The sequence below is a fragment of the Amblyraja radiata genome, chromosome 1 (genome assembly GCF_010909765.2).
Source record: "Amblyraja radiata isolate CabotCenter1 chromosome 1, sAmbRad1.1.pri, whole genome shotgun sequence".
Classification (NCBI taxonomy): domain Eukaryota; kingdom Metazoa; phylum Chordata; class Chondrichthyes; order Rajiformes; family Rajidae; genus Amblyraja; species Amblyraja radiata.
In genome coordinates, this window is record NC_045956.1 from 32,361,502 (window position 1) to 32,381,011 (window position 19,510).

Consider the following 19,510-nt stretch of genomic DNA (forward strand, 5'->3'; position numbering starts at 1 on the left):
AAAATTTTGAGATTTAAAAAATCAAGTCTGCAATTTATCCCATCAGATAAAGCATAAAAAGAAGTTTAATTTGACACCCAATTCACTTTCATATCTTCAGTATTAATAATGTTATGGCCATTTTCATACTCGGAAATTAGCATCTTGTTCCCTATTGCTTTTCCATTGACTTAACAAAAAGCTGTGATCACGGACAGTCAAAAATTAAGAGAACTGAAAGAAACTTTCAGTTATTATAGGTTGAAGCATTCTGATACAAATATTAAACAATCTTACTTGATGACCTGAAATTAAAGCATATATTAGTTAGTTACCCAATTGTAGCTAATTACAAAATTAAATTACTAGATCTAAACATCTATCCATTTCTTAAGAAAAGATTAACATTTTTAAATAGCCTAAGTGTCCAAATAACATTCACACAAGAATTCACAATATAACATGATTTTAAAATCTCGTTGTCATGGATTTATAGGCCAAATGGAAGGAATTTAGTGTTTAATTCCCGTAAATTAATGGCCATTTTAATCATCTTGCGAGTGGGTTTTTGAGGAACGTGATTGTTTGGAACATTGCGGTTGCGGTGAAAAATACTGCCGGATCGTATGGGTCCTAAATCACCGTTTCGCAATGTAAAATGTGGATTAAAGGCATCTTAAGAAGCACTTTTATACATAAAATAAATGGCTTTCGTTTACCTGTCCCGTACGTGAAATCCGTCCCTGTTGTCGGCATTGACGGCTTTAGAAACTGATTTTTAAATTACTCCAGTGCTGAAATTGTCGGGCGATTTAAAATAAAAAATTCACAGAACGGCCGTCGGAACAATTCCTCAGCAAAGGCTTGCACTCCGAGAAAATATATCCAGGACAGGTAGGAGAAAAAAACGCATTTTAACCCCGCCCCCCCGCCCCCTCAAAGGCGCCAAAGTCACGCACACGGCCAGTGGCAGAATTGCAGCGCCGCTGAAGGTAAGTTTTGTAACATACCTACTCTATGGTTTTTGCTCTCAACCCCATTCTCCTGCCTTCTCCCCGTAACCTTTGGCACCCTTACTAATCAATTGTCTGTCAATTTCTGCTTTTAAATACCCGATGATGGCCTCCACAGCTGTCTGGGGCAGTAAATTCCATAGATTCACCACTCTTGGGATTTAAAAAAAAAGAAATCACTCATCTCCTTTCTGAAGGTACGTCTTTTTATTCTCCAAGGTGTAAATAACACATTGAACTTACAGGCAAGGAAATATGGCACATTTAGTTTAGTTTAGAGAAAGTGTGGAAAATGGCCCATCGGTTCACAGGGTCCGCACCGATTAACGATCCCCGCACATTAACACTATCCGACACACACTAGGGACAATTTACACATACAAAGCCAATTATCCCACAAACCTGTACGTCTTTGCAGTGTGGGAGGAAACTGAAGATCTCGGAATAAACTCACGCAGTCATGGGGAGAACGTACAAACTCCGTACAGACAGCACCCGTAGTCAGGATCGAACCCAGGTCTCTGGCGTTGAAAGCGCTGTAAGGCAGCAACTCTGCGGCTGTGCCGCCCCAGTGATTTCACCATATGTGCCATAGAAAGCATACTGTCGGCTTGCATCTCAGCCTGGTTTGGGAACAGCTCTGCCCAAGTGCAAATAATGGCAGAGTTGCAGTTGTAGCCCAGTCCATCACACAGACCAGACTCCCCACCATTGACTCCACCTACACTTCAAGCAGCCGGCACAATCAAAGACTTGTCCTTGTCCCACCCCGGTCATTCATTCTTCGCCCCGCACCACCAGACTCAGTAACAGCCGCTTCCCCTCTGTTATCAGGCTTCTGAACAGTCCTTCCCTAAGCTAGGGTGTAGTCCTGATCTTCCAACCTACCTCATTCTGGCTCTTTCACTATTTTGTATCTGCACTTTCTCTGTGACTGTAATGCTGTAACACTATAGACTGCACCCTGGTATTTTTCTCTTTGCACAACCTGTTGTACTTGCGTGTGGCTTGAGTGCACTCATGGATGATAACGTGGAAATACCTTGCGAGTCCATGCTGATCATTAATCACCTGTTCACACTAGTTGTCCCACTAAGCTCTTGGGGGGCAATTTACATAAGTTCCAGGAGCAGGAGCATTCGGCACATTAAGTCTACTCCGCCATTCAATCATGGCTGATTTATCGTTCCCTCTCATACCCATTCTCCTGCCTTGTCGCCATATAACCTACAAACCTGCACGTCTTAGGAGTGTGGAGAAAGCGGAGCACCCAGAGAAAACCCACGAGATCACAGGGAGAACGTACAAACTGCGTACAGGCATTAACATGGGCCAGGATCGAACCCAGGTCTACTCCTGCGCCACTGCACCACCCGTAATATTCCTAAAATGTTCTGAATACTTGTGCAGCCCGATTCAAGTTCAAGTTCAAGTTATATTTAATGTCACATACACCAATTGGTGCAGTGATATTTGAGTTACCATGCAGCCACACCAATAAAATAAAATGAACACAACACTATAGAATTTAACATGAGCATCCCCCCACAGCAGAATCAACGTTTCCTACTGTGATGGAAAGCAATAAAGTTCAGTCATCTTCCTCTTTGTTCACCCGTGGTCGGAGTCTTTGAGCCCTCCGCAGCCGCCACAATGGCGGCCCGATGTTCAGGCCCTCTCGCCGGGTTGATCGGAGCACCGGCATCGAAACGGAAGGACACTCTCAGTGGCTTGGAGTTTCCGAATCAGCCACTTCCTACCGGAGACCGTGGCTCCCGAAGTACACAGGGCGAGCTGGGCAGAAATTCAACACTGGCGACCCTCGGCAAAAGATCCCAAGACTCCGCGATGTTAAAGTCAACGCCGCCCGTGGCTGGAAGCTCCGCAGACCACAGCTCCACGGTGTTAAAGTTGGCAGGCCCAACACTCCGGAGCTCCACATGGCGATCCCCGATCAGACATCTGATCAGGTCACACACCTGGTCGCCGCTGAAGCTCTGGCTGGTCTCCGGCAGGAAAGGCCGCGCCAGTCCAAATAGTAGGCTGTGAGCGGGCGAAGATGCGGCTCAGAGAAAAGTCTCATCCTCGACCAGGATGTGACTGGGAACCGGTTTCCCCCTCCCACCCCCCAGATAAAAAAGACTAAGAAACCTCCAAAAACATATTTTTTGACAAAAATTAACAAGAAGGGTGAAAGGACGGACAGCTGCTGGTGAGGCTGCCGTGCTCGATGGCGCCACCACTGGGTTCAATGCTGGAATAACAAACAAATCATCGGTTATCTCCATACTTTCCATCACCTGCCTTTTGAGGCTACTAATATTTTTGAGTGGCTCCATCACTTTAGAAAGCACTTTAGAGACAACAAGAACTGCAGATGCTGGAATCTCGAGCAAAACACAAAGTGCAGGAGGATCTCAGTGGGTCAGATAGCACCTGTGACGGGAATAGACAGTTGACTTTTCGGTTTGGGACCCTTCTTCAGATTAATGGTGTATAGGGGAGGGGGGTGGGGTGGATTCTGGAAAAGAGAGGTGGGGGTGGGGCAAAGTCTGGCAAGTGATAGGTGGATTCAGATGAGGAGGAGGAGGGGGGGGCGATTGGTAGATGGGTGTAGTAGCAAAGGCGAGAGGTGAAAAGGAGGCAAAAGAGTGTCAGATAAGGATGAGGAGTGACATTTCTAGCTGGAGAGAGGGATATGGATGGAAGGGGGCAGAGGGGGAAAGAGGGGGTAAAGAGAAATATTGTACTTAATGTAGCTTGTAGCACAGTTAGAGATTGGTAGGCATGATGTTGTGGGATTTACAGAAACGTGGCTGCAAGAGGATCGGAGCTGGGAGCTGATTATTCAGGATTATGCGTCATATCGGAATGACAGGAAGGTGGGCAGAGAGGGTGGGGTAACTGTTGGTTAGGAATGAAATTCAGTCCTTAGTGAGGGGTGACATAAGATCAGAGGATGTAGACGCCTTGTCGATAGAGCTGAGAAATTATAAGGGTAAAAATACCCTAATGGGAGTTATTTACCGGCCCCCCAAACAGTAGCCAGGATATAGGGTGCGTTACATAGAAACATAGAAAATTGGTGCAGGAGTAGGCCATTCTCAGTCCTTCGAGCCAGCGCCGCCATTCAATATGATAATGGGGAATCATCCAGAATCAGTTCCAGCTTTCTCCCCATATCCCTTGATTCTGTTAGCTCTAAGAGCTCTATCTAATTCTCTCTTGAAAACACCCAGTGAATTGGCCTCAACCGCCTTCTGTGGCAGGTAATTCCACAGTTCACAACTCTGGCTGAGAAGCTTTTTCCTCATCTCAGTCCTAAATGGCCTACCTCTTATTCTTAAGGGCCTGTCCTACTGTACGAGGTAATTCAAGAGTTCTCTCGAGTTTTCCCGATTCGAACTCGGAGAATGTCCGTAGCTGGTCCGTAGGAGTTTGTGGATGCCTCGTAGCGGCTCGTACGAGTAACGGTAGGTACTTTTGAAATCCGGTAAACTCGTGACGTTTTTTCAACACCGTGAAAAATGTCCACGAGTAAAAAAATACTTGTGATTAAAAAAATGGTTACTTTTTACTCGTACAAGCCGCTACGAGACATCCACGAACTCCTACGAACATTCTCCAAGTTCGAACAGGGGAAAACTCGAGAGAACTCTTGAATTACCTCGTACAGTGAGACACCTCTCATCCTCCTAAATTCCAGTAAATATAAGTCCAATGGATCCATTCTTTCATCATATGACAGTCCCGCCATCCCAGGAATTAACCTGGTGAACCTACGCTGCACTCCGTCAATAGCAAGAATGTTCTTCCTCAAATTAGGAGACCAAAGCTGCACACAATACTCCAGGTGTGGTCTCAGCAGGGCCCTGTACAACTGCAGTAAGACCTCTTTGCTCCTATACTCAAATCCTCTCACTGTGAAGGCCAACATTCAATTCAATTCAATTCAATTCAACTTTAATGTCATTGCACAAATACTGAGTATGGGTACAAAGAAATGCAGTCTTGCGTCAGTCCGTAGTAGTAGTGCATATAGAAATTTAAAAAAAAGAAGATACAGAATAATCAAAAATACAGAATAATTAAACAATGGGGACGGAGGGACCGGAGAAATCTATCGGCGGGACTCCGAGTTCAGCAATGTGATGGTATAATTGTAGAAGCTATTCCTCATCCAGCTGGTACGAGACCTAAGGCTCCTGTACCGTCTCCATGATGGGAGGAGGGCAAACAGTCCATGGTTGGGGTGGGAGGGGTCTTTAATGATCTTCCCAGCCCGTCTCAGACACCGTTTTCGGTGGAGGGCATCCATGGCAGGGAGCGGGGCACTGATGATGTGCTGCGCGGTTTTCACCACCCGTTGTAGTGCCTTCCTGTCCGCAACAGTGCAGCTGCTGTACCATACCGTGAAACAGGTGGTCAGGATGCTCTCAATGGTACAGCGGTAGAAGTTGGTCAGTATCTGGGGGGACAGGTGGGCTTTCTTGAGCCTCCTCAGGAAGTAAAGGCGCTGCTGTGCCTTTTTGATCAGCTTGGAGGTGTTGAGGGACCAGGACAAATCCTCCGAGATATGTACCCCGAGGAATTTGTAGCTGGAGACGCGCTCCACCTCAGTCCCGTTTATATGGATGGGGGTATGACTGCCTCCTCTGACCTTCCTGAAGTCGACAATAATTTCCTTTGTCTTCTTGGAGTTGAGGACGAGGTTATTGTTGGCACACCAGGTTGTCAGGTGCTGGACCTCCTCTCTGTAGGCTGACTCATCGTTGTCACTGATCAGTCCTACCACCGTGGTGTCGTCAGCAAACTTAATGATGGCGTTGGATCCGTACTTAGGGATGCAGTCGTGGGTGAAGAGGGAGTAGAGGAGAGGGCTGAGCACACAGCCCTGTGGCACGCCGGTGTTCAGTGTTATAGTGGAGGAGGTGAGGTTGTTGACCCTAACAGACTGTGGTCTGTTGGTGAGGAAATCCAGTGTCCAGTTGCAGAGGGAGGTGGAGATGCCAAGTCCGCTGAGTTTGGTGATCAAGCTGGCGGGGATGACAGTGTTAAAGGCAGAGCTGAAATCAATGAACAGCAACCTGATGTAGGAGTTGTTGTTGTCCAGGTGGGTCAGGGCAGAGTGTAGAGCCGCCGATATGGCGTCCTCTGTAGACCTGTTGGCCCGGTAGGCAAACTGATGGGGGTCCAGTGTGGGGGGGAGGCTGGCTTTGAGGTGAGCCAAGGTCAGCCGCTCAAAGCACTTAGCAATGACAGGGGTGAGTGCCACTGGGCGGAAATCGTTGAGACTCCCTGTGGCTGACTGTTTGGGCACTGGCACGATGGTTGATGTCTTGAGGCAAGTGGGGACAACACCCTGGGCTAGTGAGAGATTGAAAATGTTGGTAAAGACTTGGGATAGTTGTCCAGCACATGCCCTAAGCACCCGGCCAGGGATGCTATCGGGGCCAGCAGCTTTGTGCTCATTCACCTTTCTCAGTGCATCTTGTACAGCAGAGGTGGAGAGACTGAGGGGTTGTTCATTCGGGGGTGGAGCAACTTTGATGGCTGGGGTTTTGTTGTCCCGGTCAAAGCGAGCATAGAAATGGTTTAGCTCGTCAGGAAGGGTGGCGTTGTCTGGGGGAGGGGTGTTAACTTTCTGGTAATCGGCAAGGGATTTGATTCCTTGCCACATGCGCCTGGGGTCAGAGTTGTTTTGGAAGTGCTCCTCAATCCGCCGTTTGTGATTGAGTTTGGCATTCCTAATTCCCATTTTCAGATTGGCCCTGGATGAGCTGTATCCCTCAGCGTCGCCAGATCTGAAAGCGGCATCGCGAGCCTTCATATAACATGCCATTGGCTTTCTTCACTGCCTGCTGTTCCTGCATGCATATTTTCAGTGTCTGATGTACAAGGACACCCAGGTCATGTTGAACCTCCCCTTTTCCTAATCTGACACCATTCTGATAATAATCTGCCTTCTTGTTCTTGCCACCAAATTGGATAACCTCATATTTATCCACATTATACCTCATCTGCCCACTCATCAAAGCTGCACCCAATACTCCAGGTGTGGCCTCACCAGGGCCTTGCATAACTGTAGTAGGACCTCCTTACTCCCTTCAGATAATAATCTGCCTTGTTCTTGCCACCAAAGTAGATAACCTCACATTATATTGCATGCATCTGCCCAAGTCATCATGCAGCCTCATAGCATTCTGCTCGCAGCTCACACTGCCACCCAGCTTTGTGTCATCCGCAAACTTGGAGATGTTACATTTAATTCCTTCATCCAAATCATTAATATATATTGTAAATAACTGGGGTCGCAGCACCGAGCCTTGCGGTACCCCACCATTCTGCAAAGGACCCATTAATTCCTACTCTTTGCCTCCTGTCTGCCAACCAGTTCTCTATCCATGTCAATACCCTACCCCCAATTCAATGTTCTCTAATTTTGCACATTAATCTCTTGTGTGGGACCTTGTCAAATGGCTTTTTGAAAGTCCAGATACACCACATCCACTGGCTCTCCCTTATCCATTCTACTTGTTACATCCTCAAAAAATTCCAGAAGATTAGTCAAGCATGATTTCCCCTTCATAAATCCATGCTCACTTTGACCGATCCTGTCAAGGCCTTTCAAATGCGCTGCTATTACATCTTTAATAATCAACTCGAGCATCCTTCCCACTACCGATGTCAGGCTAACTGGTCTACAATTCCGTTTTCTCTCTCCCTCCATTCTTAAAAAGTGGGGTTACATCTGGAGATAAAATTGGCAATGGTGGTCATGGGAGATTTCATATGCAGGTAGACTGGGAAAATCAGGTTGGTACTGGACCCCAAGAAAGAGAATTTGTAGAGTGCCTCTGAGGTGGATTCTTAGAGCAGCTTGTAGTGGAGCCTACCAGGGAAAAGGCAATTCTAGATTTAGTATTGTGTAATGAACCGGATTTGATAAGGAACTCAAGGTAAAGGAGCCATTAGGAGGTCGTGACCACAACATGACAAGTTTTAATCTGCAATTTGAGAGGGAGAAGGTGAAATCGGATGTGTCGGTATTGCAGCTGAGCAAAGGGGACTACAGAGGCATGAGGGAGGAGCTGGCCAAAGTTGACTGGAAAGGGACCCTAGCAGGGGTGACGGTGGAAGAGCAATGGCAGGAATTTTATGGGAATAATCTGGAAGCTGCAGGATCTTTTCATTCCAAAGAGAAAGAAAGATTCTAAGGGGAGAAAGTGGCGACCGTGGCTGAAAAGGGAAGGCGGAAAACATAGCAAAGATTAGTGGGAAGCCAGAGGATTGGGTACCTTTTAAAGAACAACAGAAGTGAACTAAAAAGGCAATACGGGGAGAAGAGATGAAAGTAAGCTAGCCAATAATATAAGAGGTGAGCAAGAGTTTCTTCAGTTATATAAAGAGCAAGAAAGAGGCAAGAGTGGACGTTGGACCGCTGGAGAATGATGCAGGAGAAGTGATAATGGGGAATAAAGAAATGGCAGAAGAAACATAGAAAATAGGTGCAGGAGAAGGCCATTCGGCCCTTCGAGCCAGCACCGCAAATCATTGTGATCATGGCTGATCGTCCCCTATCAATAACCCGTGCCTGCCTTCTCCCCATATCCCTTGACTCCACTAGCCCCTTGAGCTCTATCTAACTCTCTCTTAAATCCATCCAGTGACTTGGCCTCCACTGCCCTCTGTGGCAGGGAATTCCATAAATTCACAACTCTCTGGGTGAAAATTTTTTTTCTCACCTCAGTCTTAAATGACCTCCCCTTTATTCTAAGACTGTGGCTCCTGGTTCTGGACTCGCGCAACATTGGGAACATTTTTCCTGCATCTAGCTTGTCCAGTCCTTTTATAATTTTATATGTTTCTATAAGATCCCCCTCATCCTACTAAACGCCAGTGAATACAAGCCTAGTCTTTTCAATCTTTCCTCATATGACAGTCTCGCCATCCCAGGGATCAATCTCGTGAACCTACGCTGCACAGCCTCAATCACAAGGATGTCCTTCCTCAAATTAGGAGAGTTGAATAACTTTTTTGCATCAGTCTTCACTGTGAAAGACACCAGCAACGTGTCTGAAATTCAATAGTCAGGGGGTGGAAGTTAGTGGAGTGGCTATTACCAGGGAAGCTGAAAGGGCTGAAGGTGGATAAGTCACCTGGACTGGTTGGACTGCACCCTAGGGTTCCGAAAGAGGTGGCTTTAGAGATTGTGGAGGCACTAAGTGATATTTCAAGAATCACTAAAGTCAGGAGTGGTCCCAGATGACTGGGAAATTGCCAATATTACCCCACTGCACAAGAAGGGAGCAAAGCAGAATAGGGGGGAGAGAGTGTGTCTGTGTGTGTACAGCCAGAACCTTCCCATGTTACTCCCACATCAACCTCTCTGACTAACAATGGCATGCTGCCTGCTATCGAGAGTATAAACATCCATTCGTTGTTGAACTCGTCCCATAAACACCATGATCCCATGGTCACTCCTCTCATTAAAGGGACAAGTGTTATTGCTAAACTTCACACCGGAGCTCGTTGCAACGTTCTGTCCTTATCCGAGCTCAACAGAATTCGAAAAACTGAGATCATCAATCAGACTGTCGCCACATTACTTCCATTTGGAGGAGATGCAGTGATCCCTGTTGGAAGAGTCAAGTTACAGTGCCAATTGGACTCACGTGTCCACAATCTGAGCTTCTTTAATGCCCAAGAAAAAGTGACTTCTCTGCTAGGCATTGATGCCTGAAACGACCCAGGTCTGGTCACCTTTGGTACGGCAGTTCATCAACTATCTGCAACATGTGGCTTCACTCAACAGATCCTGGCACATTATAGAAATCTTTTTGACGTCAAGCTGGGCAAGCTTCCTATTAAGTACACAATCACAACCGACCCGGGGGTCCTACCAGTTGTCTGTCCCGCACACCAGATTCCCCATGCTTTGCGGGATCATGTACACAATGAACTCAACAGAATGGGGACTCCGGGTGTGACTGCCCCTGTCGTTGATCCATCGGATTGGGTCTCAGCCATGGTAGTAGCAATGAAAAAGAATAAGGACGAAATACAGATTTGCATCAATTCTAAAGATTTAAACACTGCCATCAAACGACCACACTATCCCATGCGCACAGTGGAAGATGTTGCAGCGCAGCTGGGCAAGGCAACTGTATTCTCAGTTCTAGATGCTAAGAGTTCATTCTGGCAGATTCTCTTCCAAGCTGACCACTTTCAGCGCACCCTTTGGACGTTACAAATTCCTGCTTATGCCATTCCGCATAAACTCAGCAACAGTGACGGCAACCGGCTTGTAGCCTATGCTTCTCGCACCCATGACCGACATGGAACAATGCTACGCTCAGATTGAAAAGGAGCTACTAGCGGTCGCTTTCGCTTGCAGAAAGTTTAATGGCTTTATCTTTGGAAAAACGGTCATGATTTAGTAGGTATGTTACAATACTTACCTTCAGCAGCGCTGCAGTTCTGCCACTGGTCGTGTGCGCAATTTTGGCGCGTTTGAGGGAGGGCGGGGTTAAAACGTGGTTTTCTCCTACCACCTTGTCCTGGATTATATTTTGTCGGAGTGCAAGCTTTTGCTGAAGAATTGTTCCGACGGCCGTTCTGTGTCTTTTTAAACAAAAATCTCCCGACAAGTTCAGCGCTGGAGTAATTTTAAAATCAGCTTCTAAAGCCGTCAACTCCGACAATGGGGACGGATTTCACGTAGGTGACAGGTAAAAGAAAGCCGTTTATTTTTATGTATAAAAGTGTTTCTTAAGATGCCTTTAGTTCACATTTTAAATTGCGAAACGGTGATTTGGTCCCCATACGAACCGGCAGTATTTTTGATGCCGATATGGGGTCTAAATCACCGCAAACCGCAACGTTCCAAATGATCGTGTTCCAGAAAAACCCGCTCGCAAGTTGATTTAAATGGCCATTAATTTACAGGTATTAAACATGAAATCCCTTCCATTTGGCCTATAAATCCATGACAATAAGACTTAAAAATTATGTTATATTGTGAATTCTTGTGTGAATGTTATTTGGATACTTAGGCTATTTAAAAATGTTAATCTATTCTTAAGGAATTGATAGATGTTTAGATCTAGTAATTGAATTTTGTAATTAGCTACAATTAGGTAACTAACTAATTATATGCTTTAATTTCAAGTCATCTAAGTAAGATTGTTTCATATTTGTTTCAGAATGCTTCAATCTATAACTGAAAATTTATTTCAGTTCTCTTAATTTTTAAGAAAGTTATGGGCTTTTGACTGTCCTCGATCACAGCTTTTATGTTCAGTCAATGGAAAGGCAATAGGGAACAAGATGCTAATTTCAGAGTATGAAAATGGCCATAACGTTTTTAATACTGAAGATATGAAAGTGAATTAGGTGTCAAATTAAACTTCTTTTTATGCTTTATCTGATGGGATAAATTATATACTTCTCAAAAATATGTAACATTGCTAAATTGCGACTGACCATCAACCACTATTCAGCATTCTGAACAAACCGATACACGCCTCTAACGTGTGTTGCTACAGCTACACAAGTATGACATTGTTCTAACCTACAAACGTGGCAAGGACATGTACCTGGCTGACACCCTGTCGCGTGCTCCACAGAAGAGCTGCAAATAACCATCTACAGCTGACGACAGTTCCCTTGTCATGATGGTCTCCTATGTTCCTTCATCCTGTTTGGAGGACCTGGCTGCCCAAACTGCCACTGACGATACCTTACGATCACTCTCCTTCCGTCATGTTGCCAGACAAGCAACATAGACTTGTCTACGCCGCATCTGTTCCCAGGATGAGACATTCCATACCAGGGCATCGGAAATGTCCTCGTTCTTCAGGGAACGGGGATTCCCCTCCGCCACCATAGATGAGGCTCGCACCAGGGTCTCATCCATACCCCGTAACACTGCTCTCTCTCCCCATCCCCGCACTCGCAACAAGGGCAGAGTCCCTCTGGTCCTCACCTTTCACCCCACCAGCCGGCAAATACAACACATAATCCTCCGCCATTTCCGCCACCTCCAACGTGACCCCACCACTCGCCACATCTTCTCATCTCCCCCCATGTCTGCCTTCCGCAAAGACCGCTCCCTCCGCAACTCCCTCGTCAATTCTTCCCTTCCCTCCCGCAACACCCCCTCCCCGGGCACTTTCCGTTGCAACCGCAAGAAATGCAACACCTGTCCCTTCACCTCCTCCCTCGACTCCATTCAAGGACCCAATCAGTCGTTCCAGGTGCGGCAAAGGTTCACCTGTATCTCCTCCAACCTCATCTACTGCATCCGCTGCTCTAGATGTCAGCTGATTTACATCGGGGAGACTAAGCGTAGGTTGGGCGATCGTTTCGCCGAACACCTCCGCTCAGTCCGCAATAACCTACCTGAACTCCCGGTGGCTCAGCACTTCAACTCCCCCTCCCATTCCCAATCCGACCTCTCTGTCCTGGGTCTCCTCCATTGCCAGAGTGAGCAACAGCGGAAATTGGAGGAACAGCACCTCACATTCCGTCTGGGGACCTTGCGTCCGGATGGCATTAACATTGAATTCTCCCAATTTTGCTAGCCCTTGCTGTCTCCTCCCCTTCCTTAACCCTCTAGCTGTCTCCTCCTACCCTCCCATCCGCCCGCCCTCGGGCTCCTCCTCCTCCCCTTTTCCTTCCTTCTCCCCCCCCCCACCCCCCATCAGTCTGAAGAAGGGTTTCGGCCCGAAAGGTCGCCTATTTCCTTCGCTCCATAGATGCTGCTGCACCCGCTGAGTTTCCCCAGCAATTTTGTGCACCTCCAAGCAACATAGACTACCACTCCCAATCCAGCCCTTCTTTGCCTTTCTAGTCCTACAGAGGACATTATCATAAAGGGCCACAAAGCTGTAATTCCTGCCTCCTTACACAGCAAATACTTTGATGCCGCCCATGCGGGACACCCAGGCACAGAGGCAACTGTCCTGTGAGCGAAAAGCATGTTCTTCTGGCTTGGCATGGCTGATTATATTCGTGTGAAAGTAAAGTCCTGTGCAGTGTGCAACAGTTTGACACCGCACCAACAGAAGCAGCGACTTCTCTCACACCAGGTTCCCAACCTCCCATGGTCTATGGTGGCAACCGACATTGAATGGCATGGCAAACAATACCTGGTTCTAGTCGACTCGTATGGTTTGAAATCGATCTGCTCAGTAGCCCCACCTCTGCAGGGGTTGTCCACAAGCTGGCACGCCATTTCTCAGTTCACGGGTCTCCGTATCAGCTACTGTCTGACAATGGCAGTCAATTTACCAGCCAGTATTTCAAAGACTTTGCTACACACTGGGGTTTTCGTCACATCACCAGCAGCCCTGAATACCCAGTCAAACGGGCTGGCTGAACTTCCCGTCAAGAGTGCCAAACAAGTGATGGAACGATCTCACAGAGCAGGATCTGACGTATACCTAGACCTACTCAACCTGCGCAACATCTCCCGTGACCCGATATTGGGTTCACCCGCCCAGTGACTGATGTCAAGGCAAACCCGAGCCACACTGCCTGTGGCAAAACAGGCACTAGTACCACATGTGATCCCACCATCAGAAATCCAGTCCAGGCTGCAACAAAAGCGTGACGTTCAAAAAGGATGGTCTGACAAGACGAGCAGACCACTTCCACCACTAGCCAAGGGACAGGTGGTCCGTCTACAAACCGACAAGGGTCACGACCGCCTTAGTGTAATTTCTGGAACTGCTTCCGAACCACGTTCATATTTGGTCAATGCTGATGGCGGCACCTACAGACGTAATAGACAGCACATCCTGCCTGTGAACGAACCAGCACCACCTCCGTATTATCCTGACCGCACAGGTATACTTCCATCCCCATCCAACAGCATCAGCCTGACCATACCACCACCACCACCACCTGCTCCCGATCCGGTCGTTTCACCCATGGCAACACCACCTCCACCCCTGCCACGGTCTTCAGTTTCATCGCCGGGAATGCAGTTTCAATCTCCTGCACCAATTCTACCACCGATCGCATCCCTGGTGACGGGGGAAAAATGCAGGACTGTACCGTATGCATGCAGGTCACATCTGCAAGCCCACCATAAAGTACCTGGGCTACGTTTCAACTTCCCTCCAGCTTAACTTACACATACTATATGTACTTTATGCAATCAGTAGCACCTACATTTTGCATGCGACCATCATATCTACTTTTTAGGAGTTAATTCCTTAAGAGGATGCAGATTAGTATGTCTTTACTATATATAAATATCACCATAGATTATGCAAGCTACACATCCCTTATGTAGTCCAGTCCAGATCTTCATCCCTACCCTGGGCCGGCCCAAAAAGCCTGTCTCTTTCTCTCTCTCTGGCAGTTTAGATGTGGACCATGGAGATGAAAGCACGGTGTGTACCCTCCGTTAGTATTGCATTAAAGACTATGAGTTCTTACCTCTATGTGTGAGTCTGATCATTTCAACAAGTAAATAGCAGGACAGACAAAGGAGAGGTGTTGTATACGTAGAATTTCAGAAAGCCTTTCATAAGGTGCCACACGTGAGGCTGCTAAGGAAGATGAGAGCCCACGGTATCAGAGGGCAGATACTGGCATGGATAGCAGGTTGGCTGGATGGCTGAAGACAAAGTGGCAATAAAGGGGGCTTTTTCTGGTTGGCTGCCAGTGACTAGTGGAGTTCTACAAGGCTCGGTGAAGGGGCCGCTACTCTTCACGTTGTATATTACTGATTTGGACTACGGGATTGAAGGCTTTGTGGCCACGTTTGCGAATTATACGAAAATAAGTGGAGGAGCAGGTAGTGTAGAGAAAGCAGGAACTCTGCAGAAGGACGTGGACAGGTTGGGAGAGTGGGCAGAGAAGCGATAGATGGAATATAGTGCAGCAAAGTGTGGAGTCATTCATTTTGGTAGAAGGAATAAAGGCATAGACTATTTTTTAAATAGGGAGAGAATCCAGAAATCAGAGGCGCAAAAGGACTTGGGAGAGCTGGTGCAGGATTCCCAAAAATCTGCAAGTCTAATCAGTAGTAAAGAAGGGAAACTCAATGCTGGCATTTATTTCAAGAGGGCTTGTATACAAAAACAGAGATGTAATGTTGAGGATGTAATGGTAAGGCCGCATTTGGAATAGTGTGAGCAATTTTGGACATCATATCTGAGGAAGGATGTGCTGGCTAAGGAGAGGGTCCAGAGGAGGTTTACAAGAATGATCCCAGTAATGAGTAGGTTAACCTATGATGAGCGTTTGTCGGCACTGGGCCTGTACTCGCTGGAGTTTAGATGAGGGGGGACTTCTAAATAGTGAAAGCCTTGGATGAAGTGGATGTGAAGAGGATGTTTCGATTAGTGGGAGAGTCTAGGACTAGAGGTCATATCCTCAGAATAAAAGGACATTCCTTCAGGAAGGAGATGCAGAGAAATTTCTTTAGTCAGAGGGTGTTGAATCTGTGGAATTCTTTGCCACAGAAGGCTGTGCGTGGATAATTTTAAGGCAGAGATATAGATTCTTGAATAGTACAGTTGTCAGAGGTTTATGGGGAGAAGGTGGAAGAATGTGGTTAGGAGGGAGAGGTACATCAGCCATGATTGAATGGCGGAGTAGACTTGATGGGCCGAATTCTACTTCCATCACTTCTGACCTTAAGACTCCAGCAGTCACTCCAAGAACCAGTCTCCATGATACTGTAAGATTCCAGTCTGCAACCAAGCATGCCACGGTGGTGCAGCGGTACAGCCACTACCTCATGGCACCAGAGACCCGGGTTCGATCCTGACCTTGGGTTTTCTCTGGGTGCTCCGGTTACCTCCCTCGTCCCAAAAAGTGTTTTAGACTTTTATTACTTTAGACTTTAGAGATAAAGCGCGGGAACAGGCACTTTGGCCACCCGAGTCCACGTCGACCAGCGATCACCCCGTACACTAGCACTACCCTACACACTCGGAACAATTTTTAAACACACTAAGTCAATTAACCTACAAAACCTGCACGCCTTTGGAATGTCGGAGGAAACCGGAGAAAACCCACATGGTCACAGGTAGTACGTACAAACTCCGTACAGACAGCACCCGTAGTCAGGATCGCAACTCTAGTTATGCCATTGTGCTGCCCCATGTGTGCGTTGTAGGTTAATCGGCCCTCTGTAAATTGCCCCTAGCGCATAGGGAGTGGATGAGAAAGTGGGGTAACACAGAACTAGTGTGAATGGGTGATCGATGGTCAGCTTGGTCTTGGTGGGCCAAAGGGCCTGTTTCCATGCTGTATCTCTAAAGCTACACGGTGGGATGCTGTGCCTATCACCGCACAGCAGAGAGAGAGAGAGAGAGAGAGAGAGAGTTGAGAGCTGGTGAAAAATGAACATTAAAAGTACCGTGCGAATATGGAATTACAGGCAAGTGCAAATGACTATCTCCATCACCCATGCCATCGAGTCAACAAAATGGAAACAACCCCTTCGGCCTAACTCCATGCCGATCGACACAACCCATCTAAGCTGGGACCCATTTGCCCGCATTTGGCTCAAAACCTTTTCTACCCATGTACCTGTCCAAATGCCATCTAAATATTGTCGTTGTACCTGCTTCAACGACTTCGCTGGCAGCTCGATCCATATACCCACAACCCTCGGAAAAACTCTAACACCTCAAACCTATGCCCTTTAGTTCTTGATATCTCTGACCAGGGGCAAAGACTTCGTGCATTTACCCAATCTATACCCCTGATCATTTTCTACATAATGTAAATAATCATTAATACAGCAGGTTTGAAACCAAGTATCGTATACAAGTTAAACAAGACTGGGAAAACATGGCTTGTTCTTAAAAACACATAAATCTCACGTTGTAGAATTAGGCCACTCGGCCCATCGAGTCTACTCCGCCATGGCTGATCTATCTTTCCCTCTCAACATCATTCTCCCCATAACCCGCCTTAAAAATAAAGGATTCATGCAAATAAATATATTTCATCAATTTTTCAAGTCTGCTGAAGCATAAGATCAATAACTTGCCTTTTTTGAGTGACTTTAACACAGAACACTGCCCCAGGGATGTTCACAAGAGTAACCAAAACTTCAGCACCAGCTATTTAGGCTTTCAACCAAGTGGAACATTCCAGAATTCAGGACCAGCCACGCAGATTATTTTAAAACATAATTGATATAAAACTATACACCCCATGTATGCTTTCCACACATTTGCAATTAATTTCACCAGAAACAGCATCCAATTAGACAATAGACAATAGGTGCAGGAGTAGGCCATTCAGCTCAGCCATTCAATGTGATCATGGCTGATCATGCACAATCAGTACCCCGTTCCTGTCTTCTCCCCATATCCCGACTCCGCTTTCTTTAAGAGCCCTAACGAGCTCTCTCTTGAAAGTATCTAGCGTGTCCAAACACTTAATAATCTTATATGTTTCAATAATATTCCCTCTCATCCTAAATTCCAGAGTATACAAGCTCAGCCGCTCCATTCTCTCAGCATATGACAGTCCCGCCGTTTCAATAAGATCCCCTCTCAAAGCAAAGCAAGAATTTCATTGTCCGATTAGATTAGATTAGATCCTTTATTTGTCATTCAGACCTTTCCGTCTGAACGAAATGTCGTTGCCTGCAGCCATACATGTAATAATAAACAACAAAACACACAATAAACACAAATTAACATCCACTACAGTGAGTTCACCAGGCACCTCCTCACTGTGATGGAGGCAAAAATCTTAGGGTTACTGTCTCTTCCCTCCTCTTCTCCCTCTGCGCTGAGGCAATACCCCACCGGGCGATGGTAATCAGTCCTGCGGCTCACCGAGCTCCGCGAACGGGCCGGTTCATGCTCCGCGGCCTGGGGTGGTCGAAGCTGCCGCCCTCCAGTCCAGCGGACGCAGCTGTTGCCGCGGGAGCTCCGGAAAACAGGCACCAGCCTGTGACCTGCGAGCTCCCGACGATTTCGTCCTCTGGCCCGCGGCCGAGCCCCGGATTCAGGTCACCGCCGCCAGAACGCCACCTCAGCCACCAGAGCACCGTCTCCGCCCCAGGCCGCCCTCATGGGAGCTCCATTCCAGCCCCGAGCCGGGCCGCCCTCACGGGAGCGCCGTTCCAGCCCAGAGCCGGGCCACCCTCACGGGAGCGCCGTTCCAGCCCCGAGCCGGGCCGCCCTCACGGGAGCGCCGTTCCAGCCCCGAGCCGGGCCGCCCTCACGGGAGCGCCGTTCCAGTCCCGAGCCGGGCCACCCTCACGGGAGTGCCATTCCAACCCCGAGCCGGGCCACCCTCACGGGAGTGCCATTCCAACCCCGAGCCGGGCCGCCCTCACGGGAGTGCCGTTCCAGCCCCGAGCCAGGTCGCCCTCACGGGAGCGCCGTCCCAGCCTTCGAGTCGTGCCGCTGCCACCGGAGCATCTCAGCCCCGCGCCAGGCCGCTGCCCGAACGCCGCCACAGCTCGAAGACGGCACAGTTGGTGAGTCCTGGCTGGCTCTACCTCCGGAGCCTCGAGGTCGGTCGCAGGTTGGAGGCCGCCAGCTCCGCCATTAGGCCTCAGCGCAGACGGAGGCAGAGAAGGGGGATACGACAAGAAAAAGTCGCATTCCCCCGAAGGGAGAGACAGAAAGCCCGGTTTCAGCCCCCCCCCACCTCACACATAACACAACTTAATAACCAAAAATTTAACTAAACAAGACAAAAAAAAACAACACAAAAAAGTCAAAACAGACGGACTGCAGGCGAGCCGCAGCCGTTCAACAGCGCCGCCACTTCCGGTCCTATCTGGGACACACGACAATAAACTCACTTGACACTCGACTTGACCCTTCTAAATTCCAGAGTATACAAGCCCAGCCGCTCCATTCTCTCAGCATATGACAGTCCTGCCATCCTGAGAATTAACCTTGTGAACCTACGCTGCACTCCCTCAATAGCAAGAATATCCTTCCTCAAATTTGGAGACCAAAACTGCACAGTACTCCGGGTGTGGGTTCCTCATGGAAGGTTGGTTAAGAAGGTTCAATTGTTGGGTATTAATGGTGGAGTAGCAAGATGGATTCAACAGTGGCTGAATGGGAGATGCCAGAGAGTAATGGTGGATGGCTGTTTGTCAGGTTGGAGGCCGGTGACTAGTGGGGTGCCACAGGGATCTGTGTTGGGTCCACTGTTGTTTGTCATGTACATCAATGATCTGGATGATGGTGTGGTAAATTGGATTAGTAAGTATGCAGATAGGTGGTGTTGTGGATAATGAAGTAGATTTTCAAAGTCTACAGAGAGATCTAGGCCAGTTGGAAGAGTGGGCTGAAAGATGGCAGATGGAGTTTAATGCTGATAAGTGTGAGGTGCTACATCTTGGCAGGACAAATCAAAATAGGACGTACATGGTAAATGGTAGCGAATTGAGGAATGCAGTTGAACAGAGGGATCTAGGAATAACTGTGCACAGTTCCCTGAAGGTGGAATCTCATGTAGATAGGGTGGTAAAGATAGCTTTTGGTGTGCTGGCCTTTATAAATCAGAGC